Source organism: Cryptomeria japonica, chromosome 4, assembly GCF_030272615.1.
Source record: "Cryptomeria japonica chromosome 4, Sugi_1.0, whole genome shotgun sequence".
In the NCBI taxonomy this organism is placed as follows: domain Eukaryota; kingdom Viridiplantae; phylum Streptophyta; class Pinopsida; order Cupressales; family Cupressaceae; genus Cryptomeria; species Cryptomeria japonica.
This window is the reverse complement of record NC_081408.1, coordinates 8,539,231-8,549,618: the sequence shown is the minus strand read 5'-3', so window position 1 is coordinate 8,549,618 and position 10,388 is coordinate 8,539,231.

Here is a 10,388-nt window from a genome sequence, read left to right as displayed (position 1 = left end):
GTAGCAGATGCAAAATAGGAAAATGACAAGATCAATAAGAGGGGAAACATATACCTGTGTGTGTGAAAAAGTGAACCTATAGTTGCAAACACACCACTTCAATTAATTCATTATATGCATGGTTAGTGATCAATAATCAATAAGAAATAAACCATAGCAAAGCAACTAATTGCCTTCTAAAAGATGCGAGTATAAGATTGCTCTTAGATTTTTATAAGCAATACCAGTGACTAGACTACACCAAGATGAAGGATTTAATCTATATGATATTAAGCTATATGGATGCAAGATGGATGAATAGTTCAAGCAAATTCAAGCAACAATGCATGCAAGCAATAATGAATGTAAAATGGATGCAAGTAATCTAAAAAAGCACAATGATTTCAATGACTCCATAGCGAAATTAGCGTGATAATAATTTCGAAGCGTGTTCTCAAAAATCTCTGGGGTGAATTGGAATGAGAGCTGAAGACTGAATTTATAGAGAATTACAAAAAGCACAATTTAGGATTAATTGAAAATAATTGAGAAATCAGGTTGAGTTAACCTTGAGATAGATTCCAATTATAGTTTAATTGAAATGCATTCAAATTAGAAGTCCAAGTTGCATTGGAAAATAATAATAAATTAATTCCATGCATATCTGATAAAAATAGATAATTCTTCAATTTAATCAAGAAAAGAGTTTTCTTAATGCAACTGAACTTCTTTTTCTGAAAAGCTTTGAGTTCCAATTTTAGAGAATAATTCAACAATTCAATTAAATTGCTTTTCTGATTTCAAGTTCTAAATTTAGAAAAAGAAATAATATCTCAAGTTTGATTTCTCTCTCAATTTGATTCTTTTTTTGACTTTTATTTTGTTTCAATTCAACTCTTTGTAATAAATTAATTCATCTTTTGTAATAAATTAATCCTTTCGCATGATTGAATGGTAAATTTATTAATTAATTAAATATGCAAAGATATTTAATAAATTAAAATGGGATAATTGATCAAAATGAATATTCTTGAAATAATTCAATTAATTAAATAAATATTTAATTAATATTGAGTGGTTGATTTGCCATGTGATTTTTGATAATTAAAGAATTAATAATGTGCTCAAGATTGATTTAATTGTCTTTGGTTAGGACCTTGGTGATGTTATCGAGATTAGGGGCCCATGGTTTAGATGGCCAATTTTAGGGTATTACATTTGCCCCTCTTTGAATTAATGTGCGAGCAATGCTTTGATTCAAAGAATGTGTGATGTCTAGGAGATGCCAGTTCTGAACTTGATTGATCACGAACTAGATAAAAAACTAGGTGTTTAGCTTGATTCGAAGTGACAAAGCTAAATGAGGTCTAATTAAAGTGATACCGATCCCGAACTTGATTGAACTAAGGAAGGATAGAAAACAAAGATACTGAACTTGAACTTGATTGATCAAGAAGCGGATGTTACTAATCTAGAACTTGATTGATCTTAGATACAGTGAATGATGATAAAAATTGATCTTGAACTTGATTGATCAAGACACAATGAGTGAAGAATAAACTGCCCAGCTTGATCAAGAAATGAATACTGAACACCTGCTTAGATTTAGAATGACCAAAGAAACTGTTTAAACTTTTGATTGAGTTTAAACAAATAATCAGTTTGATTTGAAGCGATGAAAATGATTAATGTTAAGAGATTAATTCAGATGAAAGACAAATATCAGCTTGATTTGAAGTGATGAAACTGATATGCCCCTAGTGATTGATTTGATTCAGATGATTGAGAGATCTCAACTTGATGTGAAGCGATGAAGTTGAGATGCCCCTTAGCAATAAGGATTTTTTTCTTTAATTGGAAAGATTTTGCTCGACTTTTGATGAAGATTTGAAAAAAATTCTTGACTTGTGAGATGTGAAGTCATAAGGTCATGAGTATGCCCCCTCAGGAGCGAAATCGAAAGATAGCAAGGGTAGTTGATTATAGGCAATTGTTTGGTGAAAATAAGTTATTTGAGCACAAATTGATTTTGAGGATTTTTTTGGAGATTTGGCAATGATTGATGAGAAATTGAGTGTAGAGTTGACTGGTAGAATTGAAATTGATATAAGATTCAGTGTTTTGAAATAGAGCACAATTTGAAGAAAAAATGAGCATTTGATGAAAAAGCACTAAGTGGTCAAAATTTTGAAATTGACTAGCAAGACGATCTCAAATTTCGATTTCAATCCTGAAAATGTAATTAGAGCAGGCATATTATCCAAGGGTACAATTTTCATGTCCATCGGAGCAAATTGAAAAATTAGGTTTTAGGCTATATATAGGACAAAAGTGTCATTTTCAATTCATTTTAACCCTCCAAGTGAGAAAATTCAAAAGCCTTCTATGAAGAAAAATGGTGGTCCCTACTTGTTAGCATTGATTTCAGCGCTAGAGAAGACATAATCGACCTCAAAACTACGAGCCAATAGTAAGTGATCGATCTTTAGCCTCTTTATATTTCCAATTTTGAATTTTTTTGGTCTATCGTGCAAGACAGGATTATGTCTCATACGAGAAATTGGCAAATTTTCTTTTATTGTTTAAACCCATTAGAATTGTCGTATGGGAGTAACCCTTGTGTCGTACAACAGGTCAGTTAGGAGACCATTTTATTGTGCGTTGTATAAAATGTTGTCATTTGAGGTTATTCTCTCATACAAGAGTCATTCCTGACTCGTACAAGATGTTGTTTAACTGTGTTTTGTCGTTCGAAAAACAGTGACAATTTTTGAAAGTGTAAACATGAAATTTTGGTTTTGCATTTAACATATTTGGATTTGCATGATGTTTAACTTCTCTTGTAGGCTAATTTGGAATGTTTTATGATGTTCGTTGTTGGGTTTTGTGTAGGTTTGTTTACCTCCTATGCTCTTCAAATGTGTATATCCACCCACGATGGCTTTATTTCAAGATTTGTCTGAGGTTAAGCAGGCTCATGTTGATTTATGCGGCTTGACTCATTTGATGAGGTTACTTGATATCAGTGTGAACCACGGGATGCTCACAGCATTGGTAGAATGATTTCATTTGGAGCATAATACCTTTCATTTGCCAGTTGGGGAATTGATCATCACTCCTACGGATGTGTACAGGATCCTTCGTATCCCTTTTGCTGGGGATAAGGTGGACTATGATACTACATTGTTACTTGGACTGTAGGCACTGACGAATGTATTCAGGGATCCAAATATCTTGACTCGTTCTATGAGTTGGGATATACTGATGAGAAAGTACGGTGAGGAGTATCTGCTGGCATGTGTCCTAGCAGGTTTTATTGGGTGCTTTTTGATGCCAGACCGGGGGTAGTAGGGTTTCCAGAGCAGATGGGGCTGGATGCTCCAGTGATTGATAGAGTCCCCTCAGAGACTTGGTTGGGGTTCCTTCTTATTGGCCCACATGTATCGAGAGATGCATGAGATTGTTTACAGAGAGGGGCGGAGAATGGCTGTTGGGGTGTACATTTTGCAGGTGTGGGCTTGGGAGCACCTTCCCGTTTGTCGGTCGATAGTGACAGACAACAGGGAGCTAGGACAGTCGATCATCTTTAGATATGCTAGATATATTACGCAACCCCATCTAAGCAAGATAGACTTCTGGAGAGGATAGCTCGATGACTTGATAGCTATCGTATGGCGACCATATAGAGGGTTAGAGCCATGGGATGACTGGCGGGCAGTACGCAGAGATCTATTTGTCACACGCCCACTTATTGGGAGATCGCAGACTGTTGTGAAGCGATTCATCATTTCACGAGTGAAGAGGCAGTATGGTCAGCCTCAGGGGATCTCATAGGAGTTTACAACATATGCTAGGTATGCTGACGAGGAGAGGCAAGGTTGGGCACCTAGGCTATCTTATGCCTTGGCTATCCAGGAGCTGATAGGTTTACACCACCTAAGGTGGGAATATTTTTAGCAGCATCCATTCCCTTGGTTTACAGATCCTGAAGAGCATGCTCCTCATATTTAGGATGTGGAAGATGATGCCCCTGCACTAGCACAGTGATAGGCACAGAGACAGGGTCATAGGCAGGGATAGGGCCAGAGACCAGATGCTCCACGATGGACTGGTGGTGATCCTGGTGCTAGCAGCAGCGGAGTGCGAGCCGACATTGTACAACAAAGGGGTGAGGGTGGATCCCTTGAGAGAGTAGGCATGAGGTTGGGTGGGGGAGAGGAGGAGTGAGCAGCTCTGAGGCAGGTCCGTCAGCGGTGAGAGGAGCAGGGTGGAGCGGCGAAGAGCCTGCGAGAGAGCAGGGGGCTGACACGGGTCGGTCAATGAGAGCACATCTTGCAGAGCTACAGTCACAATTGATAGTGGTGTAGACTTAGCTAGCGAAGCGAGACTGACATCTGGCCGCTCGGTGAGGACTGAGTGTAGCAGCAGAGATAGAGTCTCTACGACAGGAGGTCCTTCTCTAGAGTAGTAGGGCATCTTATTATGTAGCAGCGTATAGTGTTGTAGTTCCTGTTGCACAATAGGTGCAACCTTATTCACAGTATATGGCCAGATCGAAGGGAGCACGAGCACCTCGACAGGATCCTGGGCATCAGGCTCCTCCTCCTTCATTAGGTGATGAGGGAGAGGGTGCCAGCTAGATGATTCTTTTTGTAGCTCAGATATTTTTTTGTAGACACACCCATTTTTTTGTAGCCTATACGATTCTTACTCCGATGGGAGTTTGTACATGTCATTGGACATCATTTTGTACTTTTAGACTTGAGATGATATATATATATGAGATCCGATTTGACTTCATTGTACCTGTGTCAATTAAATTATGAGATGTTTCTATATGCTTTATTCTATATGTATGCATTTCTTTTTTAGCATGAATGTATGTATTGCAAATGATTATGGATGTCTATGTTTTTGTTTCTTTTCATATGCAAATAAATGAATGAAAATGAGCAATGCAAAAATTTTTGTTTTCTATGTAATAAGATGAATACAAATGATTAATAATAAAATGAATGAATCTATATGAAATGTTATGTATGTAGCTAAACATCTCAAAACACAAGTACTCGATCAGAGAAATAATGATAAATAGACCACTTAGCGTAAGAAATGATGATGCTTTCAGCTCTCATTCTGAAGATAAAGAGATTATTATTATCACACCAAAATCACCCTAGATTCACTAAAATGCAGAATGAAATGCAAAATGATGTGCAAAATGCAACCTAAACCTAGTCACTGGATTTAAAATACTTAAGATTCATCACTGAGCATAACGAACACAACAGGCAAGTTAGAGTTCCTTTATTTTTCAATGTGCAATATTAATTATCTTGTTCGCAATGACCCTTTTTTTGTTCATATCCTTGGACAGATTTCACAGGGACCCGAATTGCATCATAAAGAAATTCCCTCAAAATAGATAAAGAAATGACATGGACCTCCTTGTAGCATACAAATAAGCGGAGTCGAGGTATGTGAGGTGATTTCACCTTAATGTGAAGGCTCTTATCATAGACACCCAGCTAATTTATATGTTTCCAGATCATCGGGATCATTCCTACAAGCAGAAAACAAAGAAAATATTATGCCCCCAATCCTTGCTTCTCTTAGTCACAATAGACTTCCTCGAGTTACTCAAAGGGATAGTAATCAAAAATCAATATAAAAGACAAAATACAAAGAAAATTTTCCATTCATAGCTCAAACTGTTTAGTAATTGTTTTTCGTTATGTTGTTTTGCTTGTGAACTTAGTGATAAAAACTCTGTAGTAGTCAGGAGACAGGTGATTGACTCGGAGTGGATGACCAGGTTTCCCTGACGAAATAATGACTTGGTTGACACTGCTTAGGATATGTAATGTGCTCTGTCGAGTAACCTAAGACTAGGACATTGATCTTTTTCAAGTCATGAGGGTTCCAACGAACCAGGGTGTCACAAAAGTGACCGAAAATATCTACAAGCGAAAGAAAAAGATACTTGAAAGTGGGAAATGCCAATGTTGCATTCATAGATGGAGCGCTTGAGTACAAGAGGCGCCTGTTTGCCAGGTTTTCACCTGTTTGGTAGAGAATCATCATTTTTTTTTACCAAGGATTTTTTTCAGGACTTTTTCAGCTGTACAGTTTGCTGGAGCAGAGAATGCTAAGTAAAGAATCTTTTTAGGTGGATGGTGTTAATCGGTTCTCGAAGCTGTTCTCCTTCCAATGTTGAGAGTTGATAGGAACCAGAGCCGAAGACTGCAGTAACGATATAGGGACCCAGCCAATTGGGTTCAAACTTCCCTTTGTTGTCTCGAAACTGTTGATATTTGGATTTTCTCTCAGAACTAGGTCACCAACTTGAAATTCTCTTTGTCGAACTTTCTTGTTATACCCTCTGGACATTCTCTTCTGATACACTTTGAGATGATCAAACACCACTTGTCGACACTCATCCAGCAATTCAAGTTCTTGCAATCTAGATATTCTACAATGTTCATCAGTAACAAAACCTTGCAACGAAACTCCTAGAGATGGTATTTCTACTTCAATAGGTAATACTACTTCAGACCCATACACCAAAGAGAAAGGTGTAGCCCCAGTAGGTGTTCTGATACATGTTTTGTAAGCCCATAGTGCAGGGTTGAGCTACAGATGTGAATCCTTCCTAGATTTGTTCACTGTTCTGTGGAAGATAGTCAGTAGGTTTTTGTTAGATGCCTCGGCTTGTCCATTACCTTGAGGGTAATATACTGATGACCAGTGTTGCTTTATTTTGAATTTTTCACAAAGTTCATCCAGGTCTTTATTCTTGAACTGTCCTCCATTATTAGACATGATGGATGAAGGTATCCCATGCCTGCAAATTATATAGTTTAGGATGAATAAGGTGACTTGTTTACCAGTTGCTTTGATGAGCGAAACCGCCTCTAACCACTTGGTGAAATACTCAGTGGCCGTTATGATGAATTTATGTCCATTGGATGAAGCGAGATATATCTGACCAATGAGATCAAAGGCCCATTGCTGAAAAGCCAGTGTGTAGTGAATGGTATGAGATCCCTCGCTGGGGCATGTATGAGATTTCCATGAAGCTGACATTTCTCACAAGTCTTAGCAAATTTTATGGCATCTTTTTCCATATTTGGCCAGTAGTAGCCAGCCCATAATAATTTTCGAGCTAAAGTAAAACCATTCAAATGAGATCCACAAATACCTTCATGGACTTCTGATAATGCACATTTTGATTCTTTAGTTTCTAGACATCTAAGCAAAGTACCATCCAAACCTCCTCTAAATAAATAGTTAGCTATGATAACATACCGTGAAGCATTTCAAGTTAGGTTTCTTTTCTCGTTACGAGTAAGGTTTTCAGGGATAATTTGGTCACAAAGATAGGAATAGATGTGGCTTTATCGGGATGAGTCATGTCCAATAATAGAATAGACTATTTGGGTCTCAGGAGAATGATAAGCAGGGTAATATAACTCTTCCACTAGGAAATCAAAGAAAAAATTGGACTCCTGTAGCTTAGGTATAGATGCCAAGGTAGCCATAGCATCTGCTGCTCTATTCGCTGATCTAGGAATTTGTTGGAATGATACAAAAGTAAAATACTTATTGAAGTCATCTACCATCCTCTTGTAAGGAATCAATTTCTCATCCTGAGTTTGATATGTATTGTTGACCTGATTGATGACCAACTGAGAATCTCCATAAATATGTAATTCAGCAACCTTCCATTCAATGGCTAGTTTTATTCCATTTACCAATGCTTCATATTCTACAATGTTGTTTGTGGAAGGGAATAGAATCTTATAAGACTTTGGAATTGAGTACTTCTAAGGAGTAATGAATAGTATGCCAGTACCTGAACCATTTTGAGTAAAGGACCCATCAAAGAACATCTTCCAGGGTTGTTGAGTAAGATGCATTATTGATTCATCTGGGAACTCAATGTGTAGTGGTTGAGTATCCTCAAGTGGAGCTTCAGCAAGTTGATCAGCAATTACCTATCCTTTTATGGCTTTGTGTTCCACATATTCAATGTCAAACTCTGTAAGGATCATTACCCACTTTGCCAGTCATCCGGTGAGTGTTGCTTTATTAAGAAGATACTTGAGTGGATCAATTTTGGCCACCAACTTGACTGAATGTGTGAGCATATAGTGCCTCAGTTTCTATGATGCAAAGACTAATGCCAAGCATGCTTTTTCTATTATCTGTAGCTCATTTCATAAGACACCAATGTCCTGCTGATGTAATAAATAGCTCTTTCCTTTTTGTTGTCATCCTGTTTTGCCAGAATTGGCCCCAGTGATGAATCAGTTGCTGATATATATAAGATTAGTGGCTCACCCTGAATAGGTGGCATCAATATCGATGGATTAGATAGGTACTCTTTTATCTGCTGAAGATGTTGTTCACACTGTTGATCCCAATTGTATATTATTCCTTTTCTCAATACTTTTATAAAAGGTTGAGCTTTGTCTTCTAGTTGAGAAATAAATCTTCTAATGGATTGGAGACGTCCCTATAGACTTCTCATTTGACTGATGTTCTTTGGAGGCAACATCTCCATTATAGCCTGGACCTTCTTAGTATCAACCTCGATGCCCTTCTTTGAAATGATGTAGCCAAGTAGTTTACTAGATGTCACTCTGAATGCACACTTCTTTGGATTTAATCGGAGCTTGAACTTTTCCATTCTGTCAAGTATAGGACCTAACTCTTGAATATGCGTTGATCTTTTCATAGTCTTCACTAAAGTGTCATCAACATAATCTTCCATATTCTTATGCATCATGTCATGAAAGATAGTTGTAACTGCTTTTTGATAGGTCGCTCCTGTGTTCTTTAACCCAAATGGCATAACGTTCCAGCAAAAGGTTCCCCATGCACAAGTGAAAGCTATCTTTTCTTGATCTCCAGGAGCGATTTTAATCTGATTGTAGCTAGAGAATCCATCCATTAGTGTTTACATCTCATACCCAGCTGTCATGTCGACTATCATATCAATATTTGGCAATGGAAAGTCATCTTTTGGACATGTTTTATTGAGATCTCTAAAATCTATACAAACTCTGATAGATTTATCTGCCTTTGACACAAGTAGTATGTTGGAAATCCATTCAGCATAATCTATCGCTTTGATAAATCCATCTTTGAGTAGTTTCTCTAGTTCAGCTTTGACCAATAGTGCAACATGTGGGTGCATCTTATGAAGTTTTTGTTTAACCAGTTTTACTCCTGGTGTGATTGAGAGATGGTGCATAATGAGATCAGGATTCAAGCCTGGCATATCAGAGTACGTCCATGCAAAATTTATTTTCTTCTCTAAGAATAGCTGAGTGAAATCCTTCAATTCCTCTGCTGATAGTGATTGAGCTACGTGAGTAATTTGTGGTGTGTCTTGATTCTCAATATTCACTGGCTGAGTTGGCTCGATCAATATGGAAGACTGCTCCTAAAAATGACTGGGCAGTATACCAAGTATCTCACCTTCAGGCACCTCAGAGAGGTTTTCACCTTTAGGTACATCCTTTATTTTTTCTTATTTAGATTCTGACATCGCCACAATGTGGTTTTCTCCATCAGATCTTTTATTTTTATCTTTCCTCTTTTTGTGACTAAGATACTTGATATCCTCTTCAGTCATATTTTCACTCCATTCACTGGTGGAAGAGTTAATAGGTTCGACTGCATTGAGATAATAGGATAATGTGTAGTCATTGGCAAAAGTAGGTATATCCATGGGTTGATTCTATAAAGTATAGTCAATCAATTCGAGATGTATTAAGGACAAATTTTGGATAGGTTCAAGAGTGTTCACAGTATTTTTATCACAGCTGCAAATCGAAAAGTCGAGTTCTAGAATGATACCTTGCGTAAGTGTCTCGAGACCAAGAAGAGTCAGATCATGATTATTAAAGTTCACGTTAATATTTAATTGATCTAATCCAATAGACATACTTGTAACATCATTGACTAAGTCAAACTGGACGTCATGTCGTGGTTTAACAACAATAAGAATAGTAGGCAATTTTTCATTGTTTGTATCAGATGATTCAGAATTTGAGGATGAGTGGGTATCATCATGAACAGGACTATCATTAGAGTCATCAAAATCATCAGAGTTATCAGATGAAGTTTCCAAGTCTATTTCAGGTGATTTAGTAAGCATATGTATGGTATCAATACTAACATCTTTAATGCTACAAATTCCTTCATATTGTAGTTCATTTGTCATTTATATCTAACACACCTGTTGACATGGTCTCATTGTTTCTGTGACTTTCTGTCATCTACTCCATTCAGCTTCTTCTGGACTGATAACTGGTTCTTGTTCTGCAGCTTATAACTCTTCCTGTGTAGTGCTATAACTGATTTGTTCTGTTTTAGGATAAAGACACATAGATGAGAAG